The sequence below is a fragment of the Acanthochromis polyacanthus genome, chromosome 19, assembly GCF_021347895.1.
Source record: "Acanthochromis polyacanthus isolate Apoly-LR-REF ecotype Palm Island chromosome 19, KAUST_Apoly_ChrSc, whole genome shotgun sequence".
Lineage (NCBI taxonomy): Eukaryota > Metazoa > Chordata > Actinopteri > Pomacentridae > Acanthochromis > Acanthochromis polyacanthus.
Genome location: NC_067131.1, coordinates 13,912,173 through 13,929,888, shown reverse-complemented (window position 1 = coordinate 13,929,888; position 17,716 = coordinate 13,912,173). Strand labels below are relative to the sequence as shown.

General features: G+C 39.2%; 2 long non-coding RNA genes across 2 annotated transcripts; one reads left to right on the top strand and one right to left on the bottom strand.

The window, feature by feature from the left end:
• Window positions 1-633: 633 nt before the first annotated feature.
• On the bottom strand, window positions 634-16,999 carry LOC127531186 (uncharacterized). The gene is made up of 3 exons (XR_007938168.1): window positions 16,104-16,999; window positions 5,857-5,921; window positions 634-1,147 (listed from the first exon to the last, which is right to left on the bottom strand). It is a non-coding gene; the product is annotated as an uncharacterized LOC127531186 (long non-coding RNA).
• LOC110969566 (uncharacterized) lies at window positions 13,029-15,798 on the top strand. Its single transcript, XR_007938169.1, has 3 exons — window positions 13,029-13,248; window positions 15,399-15,431; window positions 15,534-15,798. It is a non-coding gene; the product is annotated as an uncharacterized LOC110969566 (long non-coding RNA).
• Window positions 17,000-17,716: the final 717 nt, after the last annotated feature.

Sequence of the window (17,716 nt, the reverse complement as noted above, 5' to 3'; positions counted from 1 at the left end):
ACAAATCTGCCTGATTAATTGCAATATTAAGGTGATCCATGCAGCAAGGCAAAGTTTTGCATACCTTGCAGATCTATCTCAACAGTGGTGCCTCAGCACTGGAGAACGGTCTGACTTCACCTTGTCAGCATTCTGCTACAAGGGGGAAAAAATGCCCTACCTTCTTTATATTCCTTTAAACCAATCATAATCGCCTCAGGTAGTGCTAAGCTTAAAGTGCAGCAGTGGTATCCCTGTAAAACAGTGCAAGGCGGTATTGTTTTGGTGGAACATTTTCATGCGGAAACTGTGAATAAAATGGCTAATTTACAGGAAGGGTCAAGCAGGTCAGCCGTAGTACAATCTCAGTTAAAACTGGCCATTTTCAGACTATTGGTTACTCCTCCCATAGCAAAAAGGAAACAGAAAGGGGGAACATGTAGCTATCATAAGGGTATTTATCATGGGGACATGAGAGTGGTATGAACCCTCTCCTCTGTTGTTCTCAGGAAAATACTATTTCCCAAAAAATGCTTAATGACAGTGCAAAAGACTCCGATTTCAAAATAAAAGTCCTCCACTCAAAGTCTTGCTTCATAAAAGTATAAAATACATTTTAATCCAAATCAAATTAAACAAACAATGGTAAATGTTTTCCTTTTGCACATGTTCTATATAATTATGAAGGACTGAGAGCTACACCTGTCAAATACACGCAACCTAAAAAGCACACTATTTAAATATAAAATTATTTTACTTTGTGACACTTTATTCAGATGGCTCAAATCTGTACTAGTGTGTATTAGGGACTCCCAAATGCAACCTTATATGATTAAAAGGTCATATTTGTGGCACAAACGAGACAGCCGAACGCCAGGCTTATGGCAGATTTAGGCCAGACGGTCAGCTGGCCACAGGCAGTAACAGTATTTTTCTTTATAATGTTACCCTGACACACCCTGTCTCCTCACCCTTTCATCTCATGGTCAAGATTCAAGTCTCAGGCACGTCTTCATTACTAGTCATCATCTCCTCCTTCATTTGTCAGAAATGTGCATACATCAGCTGGAGCCACCGTGGAGACAAGTCCCCTGCTGCTGAGGTCAAAGCGTGAATCCGTGAAAAGGTGCGGGAATGTCGGACTCTGTAGCCGAAGCAGTTGAAATACCTTTAGAAAAAAAAAGAACAGCGACAGAAAGAGAGAGTAGGACTGAGATCATTGAACAGAGCCAGGTTCCGGTCTTTCTGCAAAGCGAACGATCTGCTGTCGCTAACTTGATATTTAGAGTGCAGACATGACAGTGGTGCTTTTGGAAAGTGGGTGTATTTCCCAAAATGGCAAACTAGTGCCAACCTGTTACTGTCTACCAGCCCTGTAAAAAACTACTACAGCACACTCAAAATCTAGTATTGTTAAGTGCACTTGCTCCCACAGTGATAGTGGCAGAGAAGTGGAGAACAGTAAAGCACATACATGACAAGTGGAGTGAGTCATTATTTAAAATAACCTTGATGAAATAAAACCGCCCAGCAGTTTAGAGCGTGGCAGAGTGAGTGAGTGAGAGGGTGTGCACATGTGCAGTACACTGTGTGCAAAGAAAGACAGACACATAGGGGAGGGCGGCATGTATATTAAGTTTCTCACAGAACACTTTGAGCTGTTTAGCTCCCCAGAAAGCATTTGGAATATTGATGCGATGAAGACACTGGCAACATGAAAATAACTCTTCCCAAGTCAGCATCCTGTGTATCTAATGCGATTACTCAGTGATTAGTCCAGAATGTGTGAAGATACAGTCTAATGGAGTGTCTGCAAGTACAAATTGAAATTAAACTTATCTGAAAATTTGTTTAGCACGGAAAGAATTCTAGCTGACATAGTATTTTCTGAAGAAATACTGAAATTAGCATTTCAGGCGTCTGGCATTCAAGAAGGACGTCTGGGTATAGCATGCACGCTGCATTAGGAACCCGCCTCTCGTTAGCTCTGTTAAGTTTTCCTCACTTTCTTATCATATACTTTCCTTTCATACTCCACAAGGTTGATCTAAACACTGTAAACTGTGCTGCAGACATCTTAGGTAAAAGGTTTCAGTACTCAGATTTCCTCTCTTTTATCTACAGCCTCTCCCCTGGGTTGCATATTCCTCCACTCCTGCAGTCCAACCATTCATATTCATGAGCGCCACTGCAAATATTTAGACAGATATTTCACCAAGTTTGTGGATGATTCTGGCATTTTGTAGTCTCTTCCAGGAGGAGCTTTGACTGTGTTGTTGGCGACTTTGTGTCACGGTGCAATAAATTTCAGAAGTTTACAGCCTGCTCACAAACCCACTCAACAATCTGATAAGGGAATTCAATCGGAGGGGCAACTATAAATACCGGGGGACTTTTACTGATAGCAAACTTCAGAGACAGTCACAGATATAATTTGTAATTTGCTTTTCATTTTCCCCAACAGAAAATGAAATCTTTTAACATCTGCTATCACGACCTTGTTTTACCAGATTTTATTGCCTTAGCTTGCGCGTATTGCATTTGTTGAGGGGAGGTTTATGAGTACCCCAGTATGGATACCGCTCTGAGCTACACACAAATAACTGAAGTCTGTGAGAGTCATGAGCTTCAAATCTTTCTTGACTTACAGAGGAACAGATACTCTCTGGCTGCTGCTTCACACTGAATAAATTTCACAGCAAAGGAAACAGAATCTTATTTATTCCTTCTGCAATTAGATGGTATAATTTAAACATGAAATTCAACAGCAGTGTTTCCCTACACTGCAACAGCTTGGTAATTTACACTAAAGACTGACCAATTATTGCACTGTCTGCTGAGCAATAAGGGTAATTTAAGTTGATTTGTATATTATGGTGATCTTATATTAATTATTATTCTTGGCTTTAAGTGTTTTGTTCTATTGTTTGCATTCTGTATTTCTTCATTGGGTAATTTGACTTGTAAACGCTCTAAGCAAATTGTATTGTCTGCACATTTGCTACAAATAATGCGTTATGATGGTTGTAATCTTTAAATCGCAAGTATTCTATAATCAACACACTGTCATCAACAAAGAAGATTCTAAAAAATCTACATTTATCAGGTTTTTTTTATAGGATTTTCTGCCAGAAATGTCTTCATGATTGATACAAATGTTGTATTCAGTAACAGATTAAGCAGTTAGTTATCTGGAATATATACGAAAATGTGTAATAATATAAAGCAGGAGTTTTTTTTAGTCCTACAATTAAGTTGTTCCAGGTTTCAGACTTGTGTAAGGACGAAAAGTAACTAATCAATGTTGCGCTTATTCACAAAATATAAAGAATTAAAGTGTATGAGGAGACTGATATTTTTTCTATAAAGTTAAAGCAAGTCAAAATGATAAACAAATATTGCACTCTTACCGTTTATAGCCATGAATTCTAAATTAATGTATGACACCATGACTCCATCTTGTGGACGTATGAGGAGATTTCATTCTATTCACCTTGAAAGAATTTTACTTTACTTTGAACAGTTATGCTGAGTTGGATGCGTTTGTCTTTTTTTTCCCCCCTTTTTTTCTTTTTTAAATCCAGGTGAAGCAAAAAATTCTTTTCTAGCATAATACATAGTTTAGTACAGCAATGAAAGGCTCCATTTATGTCAAGGCACAAGGGATACTGTGAAGCACTTACACACGTGGACAAAATTGTTGGTACCCCTCAGTTAAAGAAGGAAAAACCCACAATTCTCACTGAAATCACTTGAAACTCACAAAAGTAACAATAAATAAAAATTTAGTGAAAATTAAATAATCAAAATCAGCCATCACTTTTGAATTGTTGATTAACATAATTATTTAAAAAAACAAACTAATGAAATAGGGCTGGACAAAAATGATGGTACCCATAACTTAATATTTTGTTGCACAACCTTTTGAGGCAATCACTGCAATTAAACGATTTCTGTATTTGTCAATGAGCGTTCTGCAGCTGTCAACAGGTATTTTGGCCCACTCCTCATGAGCAAACAGCTCCAGTTGTCTCAGGTTTGATGGGTGTCTTCTCCAAATGGCATGTTTCAGCTCCTTCCACATATGTTCAATGGGATTCAGATCTGGGCTCATAGAAGGCCACTTTAGAATAGTCCAACGCTTTTCTCTCAGCCATTCTTGGGTGTTTTTGGCTGTGTGTTTTGGATCGTTGTCCTGTTGGAAGACCCATGACCTGCGACTGAGACCAAGCTTTCTGACACTAGGCAGCACATTTCTCTCCAGAATGCCTTGATAGTCTTCAGATTTCATCGTACCTTGCACACTTTCAAGACACCCTGTGCCAGATGCAGCAAAGCAGCCCCAAAACATTACTGAGCCTCCTCCATGTTTCACCGTAGGGACAGTGTTCTTTTCTTCGTATGCTTGGTTTTTGAGTCTATGAACATAGAGTTGATGTGCCTTACCAAAAAGCTCCAGTTTGGTCTCATCTGTCCAAAGGACATTCTCCCAGAAGCTTTGTGGCTTGTCAACATGCATTTTTGCAAATTCCAGTCTGGCTTTTTTATGAGTTTTTTTCAGCAGTGGTGTCCTCCTTGGTCGTCTCCCATGAAGTCCACTTTGGCTCAAACAACGACGAATGGTGCGATCTGACACTGATGTACCTTGGCCTTGGAGTTCACCTTTAATTTCTTTGGAGGTTGCTCTGGGCTCTTTGGATACAATTCCAACGATCCGTCTCTTCAATTTGTCATCAATTTTCCTCTTGCGGCCACGTCCAGGGAGGTTGGCTACTGTCCCGTGGGTCTTGAACTTCTGAATAATATGAGCCACTGTTGTCACAGGAACTTCAAGCTGTTTAGAGATGGTCTTATAGCCTTTACCTTTAAGATGTTTGTCTATCATTTTTTCCCGATGTCCTGGGACAATTCTCTCCTTCGCTTTCTGTTGTCCATGTTCAGTGTGGTACACACCTTTTCACCAAACAGCAGGGTGACTACTTGTCTCCCTTTAAATAGGCAGACTGACTGATTATGAGTTTGGAAACACCTGTGATGTCAATTAAATGACACACCTGAGTTAATCATGTCACTCTGGTCAAATAGTTTTCAATCTTTTATAGAGGTACCATCATTTTTGTCCAGGCCTGTTTCATTAGTTTGTTTTTTAAAATAATTATGTTAATCAACAATTCAAAAGTGATGGCTGTTTTTGATTATTTAATTTTCAATAAATTTTTATTTATTGTTACTTTTGTGAGTTTCAAGTGATTTCAGTGAGAATTGTGGGTTTTTCCTTCTTTAACTGAGGGGTACCAACAATTTTGTCCACGTGTGTATATAAGTAAGTTTGATGCAATTTGTTTTCCAATAACTATTGCCAGAAGATGAGAAAAAATAATCTGTTGACTATTTATGGCCTGTACTAAAATTTTAATGTGTCAGAGAAAGATGAGAATAAGAGTTGCAACAACATTATAGGAGCCTTCACTATTGTGTGAAAAATTGTTAACAAGGCCCACAGACTCTTTACTGACAAGACAGATGTGTGCACAACAACACAATACTTAATTAAAATAGTTCGAATGTGCAGTCGCTGGAACTGATTGGGCAGAAAAAATAATTACAAAAACGACTGTAAACCGGTGAGGGGAAAATACAATTGCTCAAAAGGCTCCAATACAAAATCTTAAACCACAGGTATTTTCTCGAACATCCCAAACAGTCAACCTAACATGACTCAGACAGAATGAGGGGAAGTGAGCCGAGGCCACTTGTGGAGACTGAACTGGAGAGAGCCCAGGGGTGCCACTGCTGACTCACCTCAGGTGTCACAGCAATCCTCACAGCTAACAAAATGGTGCAAACTACAGTCGTGTCCCAGTGTGCTTTACTCACATGCAGTCGGTGTTGGGATTTCACCAGGGGTGTCTGTGCTTCACATAAAATGGCAGCCTGCTTCACTGAAAAAGAGGTAAAATTACATGTCATTATTCATAAAACACATTCAAAGTAGGAGCTTTCCAAAGTACAAACACTGATGGTAATACACAACATTTTAATTTTTTTAAGGTAAAGAGTAATTCCAATTTTAAGGATTGAAACTTCATAAAAATATATAAATTACAACTTTTGCCGACAATAACGTTACGATTCGGATGCTTTTAAATTCAAATATTCAGGAAAAGGTCCTATAGTATCATTAAATCAAGGAGATTCATAGAACCAGGCTCAGGGAGGGCAGCCGCCTGCTTTGACCAGTCGGGGTGAGGGTAAAAAGGCAAGAGGACAGGAAAGCAAAGAAAAACATCACAAACAACCCAGCTGGTTTCACAAAGAAAAACACAATGCAACACAAAACAAAACAGCAGCAAGTACACCTACAAAAGAAGAACAGGTTCAGCTGGGTTCACCGTGCTGCTTACAAAAATAGTTGTTTTTTTTATATCACACCCCACTCAGCACCAATGGTAAGGTGGCTCTTAAACAGAGGATCACTTGAAAAGGTGGGAAGGCTTTGCCAACACATCAGATCTAAAGTACAACAAAAGGCAATCGCTACAAAGGCAGTATAAAAGGCCAACCTGTGTATGAAGGATCACTTTAAATACCTGTAACATCAAACTTCAGCCACAAAGAAGCAACAAACAGCTGGGCCAAAGGAAAAGGGAGAATGATTTTACTGGTTGTAAAGGTTTATTTCGTCTCGATTAGCCAGACCACTCTGTAGTCCATAATGTTTATTCTACTCAAAATATTAACAAATGCTTAGAGTTTCTTTTTTACAGCCAAAAAGCTACTTTCTATCCAGCTACTTACACTTTTAAAGATTTGTTTCTCCCAAGATACTACTTCAAGTCAAAGTTCCTATAGTTTTTAAAGTTTTATTCCACCCAAAATACTACTTCTGTTCAAAAACTCATAGTTTTTAAAGGTTCATTACACCCAAAATAGTACTTTTTGTCCAAGCACCAGGTTTAGTCCACCCAAAATAATACTGTCTGTCCAATGTTTACAGTTTTTAAGGTTTGCTCTAACCAAAATGCTACTTTCGTTCTGCGTGCTTATGTTTTCTAAGGTTTATTCCACTCTTCTCCAAGCATGTACAGCTTTAAAGATTCATTCTACCCAAAATGCTACTTTGTATCCAAATGTTCATAGCTTTAAGAAAAAGTTCCACTCAAATGGTACTTTCTAACGTAAGTGTTATAGTTTTAAAGGTTTATTTCACCCAGAATACTACTTTATGTCTAACTATTACTGTATAAAGGGTTTATGCCACCAAAATCGCTTTTCCTACTAAACAAGTTACGGTTTTAAAGGTTTATTCTACCCAAAACAGTACATAGTGCATACACTACTCAGGGCCCATTCTCTATTATTCTATCAAGAAACTCAGCCTCTTGACATAATTTACACACTTCTCCTTTTTTGTCTCTGCAGACCGCAAATGGAAAAACAACCAACAACTCTGCTAAACTTTGTAAACAACCAAAGATACTCCAGAATGGGGTGAAGAGGTGAGACAAAACCAAAGATTACAAATGACTAGAATGACACCCAGTGGTGGTTCGTTCAAATCGCAGCAGCAACAACACAACAGGTTTATGTTTTGGCGTGAAGTCGTAGCACCAGAGTAACCTCCTAAATATCTCAAACATCTTTGACCACAGACAGACTGAGCAATAAACTGTAAAGTGGCACAGTTTATTCACTCAGTTTAATTCTGTGAAAGCTGGGAAAGACATTTCTGCAACAACTGATTGCCAGCCAACTTCATTTGTTTAAGTAGCTACAGCACATAACTACTCCTAAAACCTCAAATTGTCACTTTGCATTAAATCCCGACCACTGTATGCCCGATAGCATGGATATCTCATGGATAAATCAGTATCACTGTATATGTTGTCCAATATATGATGATATGAAAAATTTGTTAGACAGAACATAATTCAGAAAAAGATGCTTGGGGTATTACAGAGACTGTGTCATCACATATTTTGTCCCACAGGACAGGTCACACTTCATTATTTATAACACTTGAACATTTTGATGACATTTTAATGGGTTGGATTGGCACAGTCATTTAGGTAATTCCACCAATTCAGTATTTTGTGCAATTTAAACTCAAATTTCTGCATTAAACCATTTTAAACAAAATTTCAATTGTAGAAACTTAATGAAATTAGTTTGAAAACTCCATGTGAACCCAAACAGAAGGACTAATTCCTAAACATTATTGCTGTTTTAATCAAAATCAAGATTTAGTTAGTTAACTAATACATTTATAAGTTTTCCTTAGCAATAATGATGTTTTAACTTTCTGTGAGTATATACTTATGAGTTAACATTGTCCACTGCATCATAATTTGTGAGTAAACGTCACCAACATCTTTGTGTGATTTACGTTTGTCAAAAGTTCAAGATGGTGACTCCTTTGCAGGCGACAAGAATTTTCGAGCCTAACTGGTCGCTAGTAGTTACAAGACTTTTGGAGACACTTTTTTCCCCAGCAATGTGAGAAAACACAAGGTTGGGTTGTTTTTAGTTTGTGTTTTCAAAGGTGGGTTAGATATTTCAAGCCCATACGTTAGCTTCAGAAAGAGAAAAAGACCAGAAGGTAACCGCTGACTTTATCGGTCAACTCAGCTACAGAACAAATAAATGATCAGTATAGTATAGATAATCTATTCAACTCCAGAGCAACATTTCTGCACGTATTATTTGAACATCATGGAATCAGAAACCGATTGCCTATAAAAGACCCACAGGCATTAATTCTGTCTCTTTTTGCTCTTGGACTTTGTGGACTTCTGCAAAACGACCTGATCGCTGGAAAGCTGTAGTCTTTGGAGATCTAACGCTTGAAAGCACCTAAACAACCAACCTTTTGAGGAAACTCACCGGATACCTGGAAGAAGAAGAAGGAGGAGACGACGAAGAAGAAGAGACACCACAATTCGCAGCGAATCGCCTGTTTTTTGGAGGCCAGCAGACCCCAGAGTCAGCATGCCAGTAAGAAAACTAAATTCCTGCTTTTCATGTGCCTAATCAAGAAATGTTTTCCCATTAACAAAACTACAAAGTAATTCGTTGAACATAAGAGTTTGCCAAGTAAGTTAATGTTTGATGATTTGTTGATCTGTGTGTCCAGAGAAAGGTTGATCCAGTCTGCGGTGTGAGAGAAGAGAAAAACTACATATTGAGAGAGCTGGGAAAAGCATTTGTCATAATAATACAAGTGAATTTAAATGATTGTTCTGACGTTTTAGAAGATCGGCTCTGCATGTGGGCTCAGGCATGTTTGGCTCATAGTGTGGGATGTTTTCTGGGAAATGAAAAAAAGGGTCATTATAACAGAGAAAGTGACAGTGATAAAATGATAATAGCAAGAAGACATAAACCTGGTGCGAAGTGTTCAAAGAGTGCATGAAAGTGATACATTTTCCGTTATTTGCTTTAAAAACTCACCTGTAGGAGAAGCCACTGGTTTGGATTTTTTCCTTGTGAATACAAAGCAAAACCATTTCTTCTGTACTTAGCGATTGTTTCAGTTCTTAAGCATGAGAAACTGAAAACCACTTCAAGCTTTCATCCTTATCAAGCATTATCTATGGAGGACCAAAAAGGGAGAGTTCACTCACCAAGTCTACCGGCTGCTGGCATGATTCTTGTACTGGTTGGCATCTTTATCGGTTCCTGTCCTGTTGAGGTTTCCTGAATGTCGCCGTCTGTCTGTGGCGTATTGCTCCAATGATGCAAACGGTTTCCTTATATACTCTTAGGAAAGGGGGTATTAAAGGTTTTTTTGGGGGGGCTAAGGCTCCCTAAGAGAAATTCTGGTCAGGTATGTAGAGATAAAGCGCTCACTAGTGGGCATGTTACACAGACGGCCGAACCAGGACATGCATGTCAGCGCCACCACATGACCCCCTGACCCATGTTTATCTGAGCAGATCTGAAGTTGTTTTTGCCATTATCCTGTCGTCTCTTTGTAATCAAACACACATCTTGGAAATCAATGCCACAGGAATCAGGCCATCCTGATCTGAGCAGAGGGACTACATAAAAGTGAATGGAGTGATCGTTTACACATGGTGATGGAGATGAGTCACCAGGTTCAGTGGCTTTTATTTGGAGTGAAGTTCATCAGTATCATTTGCTTAATAACAGGAATAATTCAAGGCAAAGATAAAATCTCTGTAAAGTAGTTGGAACATTTCTGTTATGTACTTTAATTTTGTGGTGGATTTGGAATTCTTAACATTGTGTTTTAAGCCTACTGATCATACATTTATTAGAGTTTTTATTTTTCCCATAAAGCAAATAAAACAAAGAGATAATACCAGCTCGTTTCAACTGAATGCAAGATATTTGACCTATAAAATCTCTGAACGGTTAAAACTGAAGTCATATGGCAGAGATTGCTTGTCTGTTACTACTGCTTCAAAAGCCTGATGCCTCTGGTTTATTATTGTCTTATGATAGAACTGGATGAGTTCACATGCACATGTAAACCCAGTATCCACATCACTCTCCCTACTTCATTTTCAAAGATTCCCTCTGGACACTCAGGAACAGTTTTGACACTGCAGTGGCTGGTATGTACCGTTTAGTATGTTGGCTGCGATGTGATCAGTGCTTCAGTCAGTCAACTGCTTGGGCGGACAGGAACACAAGAAGGATGAGGCAGCCTTGGCATGAGATTTGGCAGCGTGCCGGAAACAGTAAACACCTCAGACATGCACCCCACGAGGAGAGGTGATAACAAGAAAGGGTTTACGACCAGCGACATGCTTTTTCTTTTAACCCAGTCCATGTGCATTAAGGCACCTGCGATGGTAAATGGCCGATGTGATAATGCAGGGCAAGAGTGTAGTAAAGTCTGGTATGACGAACCGAGGAAACTCCGGTCAAATGACTCACAGTCGCAGTATATCGGTCAAACTGTGCTATATACCGTATTTTCCGCACTATAAGGTGCACTTAAAAGCCTTTAATTTTCTCAAAAATCAATGGTGTGCCTTTTAACCCAGTGCGTCTTATGTGTGCACTGAGTTCCAAAATCTGATTGTCGGACCATTTCCCGCCGACATAGGGACGTAATACGTACACTACACATGCTGGCAGCGATAAACCTATTAGAGAACATTACATAAAGCTACGTACAGTACTGACTATTGTCCGAGTTTTCGCGAAAGCCGGCATCATTGCTGAACAGCCACCCGGCAACGAGACTGACTCCGACAATGACGAGAGTGAACCCGGCATGTTTGATGTCGAAATTGCCCAGCTGTTCAATTCAGATACAGAAGATGAGGACTTTGATGGATTTGTGACAAAAGATTGATCAAAAAATAATGTGTGTATTTTTAAATATGTAGTAGAATAAAGTTCAACCAAAATTACTGCTTTGCTTCCGTTTCCTTGTTTTAGCACGCGCCCGATAATACGGTGCACCTTATATATGGCTTAAGTACAGAAATAAACCCCGTAATCAAGACTGCGCCTTACAATCCGATGCGCCTTATGGTGCGGAAAATACGGTACATACATACATGTGTACATATAGATGTGTGTATATATGTATTTTTATGGATGTTTTATTTTTTTAGCTGCAAATCGAGGTGATACATACTCAATAAATACTCTATTCAACAAAGATACAATATTTCTATGGTTAAGTTATACCAGACAAAATCTAATTTAATCTTAAAAGATTCATACAGTTGTATCACTTACAGCTTGACAACAAGGATAAAATTTTAAAAAGAAAACCAAAATTGAAAAAAAAGTAGGTTAACATACTACTATACTCAGGAGAAATAGATAATGTAGAAACTAGAAATGTTGCAACAAGAGCACCAATAGGAATAATAATAACAATAATAATAATAGTAATTATTATTGTTACAGCACATCAATCTCTAATGTAGTCTATGCCATATATGCACTGAATGGCCACTTTTTTAGGTACACCTGCAAAATCTGAAGCAATCTGATACAGCTGCTCAGACTTCAATTGTACATGTACAAAGAATCAAAATTTAAAAACATCAAAAAGGTAATTTTCAGCTTTATGGTTTATATGTAGGTCACAGTGGGTGTCAGTGTGTTGGACTACATTACATGTAAAAGTGGTACCTCTCAGGTATACTAGGGTGGACAAAATGTCATTAATTTTATTATCGTTTAATCGTGAACAAAAATGAAAACGCAGAAAGGTCATAACAGAGTTTAGATCAGAGCTGGTGTCCCAGACTGCTTTAGATGTCACATGTGTCCCTAAGAAAGTGGCTGGTCAGTTTATTTTTACACTTTCAAGCAAAGTTACATAATAATTCTTCCTCAATTTGTTGTATTTGGACTCTGCTTGAAGTCTAACACCACGAATGGTTTAGTGCAGATTTACATCTATGCAGCTACATACTCAGAATGTGTGTGTGTGTGTGTGTGTGTGTGTGTGTGTGTGTGTGTGTGTGTGTGTGTGTGTGTGTGTGTGTGTGTGTGTGTGTGTGTGTTAGCTTTTGCTAATGTCCCCACAACTGTAGGAAAACCGAAAACTATGTCACTTGTGGGGACCTCATTTCGGTCCCCACAAGTTTAAACAGTGTTTTCTTGGTCATGTTGTTGTTACTGAAAAAGTAAAAGTGCAAAAACGTTTCTTTAGGGTTAGCCATTGTTTTGGTCTGTGTTAAGGTTAGGGTTAGGGTTTGGTTAAGGTTAGGGTTAGGGTAAGGTTTAGGGTTTAGATATGAATGGGAGTCAACGGTATGTCCCACAATGATAGCAAGACACACACATGTGCGTGTGTGTGTGTGTTTTGCATAAGCCAAGCATCCCATCCAACATCAGTGCTGTCACTGTGCAATGTGAAGAGATCAGTGTCAGGGATGTAGAGAGAGCTGGTAGGGGTTTACTTGGTAACAGGGGGTGTCTTACAAACATTGCAGCATCTTTCTGACCTTTTTAAAGTAAAACATACATACACGGCTCCGATTACAAACCCCTTGCCTCGCCTTCTTTTCTATTGGCAAGTGTTCTCTCACGCTCGCGTCCACGCCACCCGCTGTAATTCCGTCACCTCTGTCTTTCATTAAAGGTATATAAGAGCTGCATTAAGCTGTCACACAGTCCAGCCGACAGCGACTCATCCTACTCAGAGAGACGAGTGACATCAGGCCCAAACAGACTCACCGCTGCAGCTGAAACAGCTAGTCCAACCTCAAGCCGAGATCAAGATGCCCACCACCACCAGAATCATCTCTGACACCCTGAAGACCGACAAAGGTGAACTTCATTTTCTGCACTTCACGCAATCTCAGTCTCTTTTTTTTTTTCCACAGTTTGCCCCTGAAAAATGGCATTTTTTCTACAAATCTGGTGACATCTACCGCTTTTAGAATATCTAAACCTTTAAATAATACTGCAACGTGTTAAGGTTTTGCGTCTTAGACAGCAGCGATGCTTTAAATGTGCTGATTTAATAACCTCCTTGTGTCTACAGCAGTGAGGCTTTTTATTATCCTCTGAGGCAGATTCGGAGTGAATGGGTCGCTAGAGTTTATGTCTGTGTAGAAAATGCAATAATTCACTGATTTATTTCACGCTTGTCATTATGAGGGGCGTATAATGGCTTTACTGCCTGGGTGCAGGGGTCTACAAGTGTCAGCATCATCTGTATTAAAAAAGATTTAACATGCTGTGCTGTATGTATTTAACATACTGTATGTAGAGTATAATGCTGGTGTGGGAAATGGGCGACATGCAGCAGGAGTTGTAAGCATCAGCCTCTACTGAACACAGTATTATCACGACAAGGTTGAAGGATGAGCAGAGATAAAGTCATTTGAACCTTTTTAAACAGGATTGAAGCAACTTTACCAGACAAAACAAAGAAATTTTAGTAATTCTCCTATTACTTCTGCACTACCTGTAGGCACCAAGGTCCTGTTTTCACACTTGAACTTGTTTTTATCCAGGTTGTATCCACTCTCAGATGTAATTCGCTTTGGATAAAAGCATCGGCTAAATGAAATTGTAGAATTGAAAAATATTCTTTTTACACACCTAAATTTGATATTAAGAGCTTCAAAACAGAGCAAGCAAGGACTCGATCTCTTACAGTCGAAAAAAATTCTGCCAAATCCAATCCCAACTTACAAGTTGTCACAACGAGGCTGAAGCTGATTTTAAGCATAAATGTTTTGGATGGTGTCCGGTTGTAATGAGGCCAGACAATGCAGTTATTTTCACCAGCTTGTGCTATATCCAGACAGGTGGCTTAACATTCCCCACATAGCCTCTTTCAGCCTCCAGTCAGCAGAGAGATAAATATCAACTCATTTAGACGTGACATACATACTGAGTGGCGTAAAAATAAGTGTTAAGTTTGAAAAATGTGAATAATGATGACAAGCAGATTTTTATGTACCGCCTGGGTGCAGCTTCACCTTGAACTTCCAACACTGATGACACCACACAAAACCTTTACTCTTGAACTTGAGTTTTTAATTTTTTCCTTGAAGTGTGTGCATTTTGCAACATTTTCAGTTTGCCTGATGGATTTTTAATATGTGAATGAAACAGGAGGTAATGTTGGTATAAATAAATCATATTACTTTTGTTTGTCAATGCTGACATCTTAATGCTGTGAGGATTAACTGTCTCCTCCTCTTGATCCCCGTCCTTTAAACCGGCGACTGCATGCTGACACATGATAGCAAAGCATTAGTTGCGGGATTGGCATTAGGGCTAAGCCTGTAATGTAAGTGGTATTAATCAGTTATTACTTCAAGGAAAGTTATGAAACTATGCTGATGCCTGTTGCCTAACATAATTACAAATCTAATTGCTGTAAGGCTTTTAATTATTTTCTGTGTGGCTCGCTGTAAGCCTCGCTTTCTAATGATAGACATCTGCTTTATTAGTTTAGGGTTTCCCAAGCTGCATGTGTTGCAAGTCATTCCATTCGCATTCACGCTACTTTAATACAGCTACTTGTGATTTGAAACCACTTTTCAAATGCAGCTTTCTTGGACGACTCTCCTGAAGTTTCCTGCTTGTTCTTAATGAGCCGGCGCTGGGTCTACAACCTCCCGCTTATCTGATATGCCTGAACAGATAATTTTGCGCTTCTCATCTGATAATCTGCTCTGAGCTCCATGCAGCGCTCTGGTGTGACTGAAGCCAACCCCATAGCATGTGAGGTGTCTTGGTATTTCCAACTGCCAGGCATGAATCAACCACTGGGCCCAGAAAGTATGCGGTTGCTGATGTGATGATCTGACAGAGGCAGATAGTTTTCTAAGTATACACCGTTTTGCAGAGGCTCCCTTCATGAACTGTCGAGACACACCGGACACCCGTAGAGCGCATGTGACAGTCAAGAACGTTGATCTTAATATAGGGGGAATAATAATGATGTTTGTTGCTTTCAGGTAAGAAAATCAAAGGTGGAAACGCACCCACAAGTAAGGCAGTAACACTATCCCAGGCTTGATAATAGTATTTTTAAGTTTCTCTTCACACCTTGTCAACATCTTCTGACATTTTACTGTGCTGTTACTCCTTAGAGAAGATCCCAGAGTATGAGCCAAACCTCCCTGAACCCAAATGCAGAGCTGATCTCATCAAACGTAAGAAGATGTTTTTTCTTTTGTTGTTAATATGTTTTAGTCCAAACAGGATGTTGTGTTAAATAACAGCTTATTCATATTCTTTCAGACTGGATTACTTTGTCTTTTGATGACAAGACAGCCAATAAGATGCTATGGATCACAGATGGTGGTGCTAAAGTGGCCCGTATGACTGATGATGTTACTTGTCCTGTCTTGGACAGACCAGAGAGATATGAGTATTCTCCACAGGTACTGCATGTGATGATGCAATCAGATTATCATTCAAATATGTATTTCCTCCTTAACTACCATGTTGAAAAGGATGTAAAAAGTGGCATGAACTCATCTGCATGAGACAGTAGGTGGACTCTGATGTGACAGTAAACAGGTTTATGTCGCAGTGGTGCCCTGAGCTTATTTAAAACCTGAACTGACTGTTTTTTTTATTACTGCCAGGAGAAAGCAAAGCCGCTTCAAATTCTTTTCAGTGGCTGCCACAGTAAAGCACAGGTTCTGCTAGATTACCTCTGAATTACGTTGACATTGCCATCCACGTTCCAAAAGGTTCTTTGCAAAGAAGGCATCCTGGGCTTCCGAGGCTACTGGGAGGTGGAGTTTTCTGGATGGGTCGTGGTCGGAGTCGCCTTCGAGCGAGCTGGAAGGAGGAACAGCCATGGATCCTGTGGCCTGGGAGAGAACGAGGAGTCCTGGGGTCTCGGACGGAGCGGATCCACTTATCATGCCTGGCACAACGGCCGCTCCACTGAGATCATGGAGAATAACAAGTCCTCAATAATAGGTGTTTATCTCGACCAACCTGCTGGTGTCCTTAATTTCTATTCTGTGGAGGTGAAAGAGGGAGAGGAGGGCACAGCAGGTAAGGAGGTGAAACTGTTGCAGCAGATTAAGAGCTCCTTCAAGGAGAAATTGTTGCCAGGTTTCTGGGTGGGGACACAGTCTCACTGTCTGCTCACCAAGAAGGAGGAATAAATCGTATTAGCAATTTAAAATCATATCTTATAGTCAGTAGCTACCAATATGGCAGCTTTAAACACAAAATGACAGGACACAACAACACAGTCATTTAACATTTGTCATTCATATAACTGGAACTTGTACGAACGTAGCGTAGATTTGCACTAAATCCTATGCATACGGCATTAGAATTTAAACATATAATATATATTTCTTTATGTATGTTCCTTATATACAGTATAACTGAGGCAAACATACAGTAAATGGTTTTGAACAAAGTGCAGTCAGGTAGGGAATCGGTCAGGATTCATCTTCAACTGTCCACTCTTTCCTTAAAACCACTGGACCACTCCAGGTTTATACTGATACATTTCTTTGTATTTTTATTTTTCCATTGTTGTTGTATCTATATGGTGCGCTGGTTTGTTACAAGTGTATGTAATATGTTAAATTTGCAGAAATTTAAATAAATAATAAAAGACTGAATAAGACACATTGCCTCCTTGTTTGTATATCTGATTATTAAAGTGATGAAGACAACTTAAATATGCAAAAAGTAGCCTAACAAGCCATTTGTTTGACTTAAGATGATGCACAAGATCAGATTTATTCCATTAAGGTTGCTCTTAGCAGTACAAGCCACCCCACATAATAGATGTAAATGCTGGTAATGACAAAAATATAGAAATGTAATACACCATAATCCCCACTTTTGCACACATGCTTTCACTTTGAATCTGTGGAATTGGAGGCATTTCTTTGCCCAACCATCTGTATTTCTGCCTTCTGGCACTATCAAAGGTGATTTATAATTAATCTTTGCTGGTTTTCAAGCTGAGGACTAATTTCAACAGACACTGCGCTCAAAGGAATCATTAATTACAACGTTCTATTTTATTTTTAAACAAAGTCTTTTCACACACGCTCATACACATGCATGTATAGGATTGAAAAATAGATGGACTGTGGTGGTCCAGGTCATTAATCTTCTTGTCTAGTTTGTCTGTGTTTATGCAGTTCTGCTTCCTCCTGTAGCACTCATGCTGACAACACTGACACAAGGAAAGTTCCTGAATGTTTCTTTCAGTCGTGTCTGGAGCCATCTTCTTGCTCTTTTGGTCAGACTGCTAAAGTTTCTATAGGATCAAATATCCGTTAGTGTC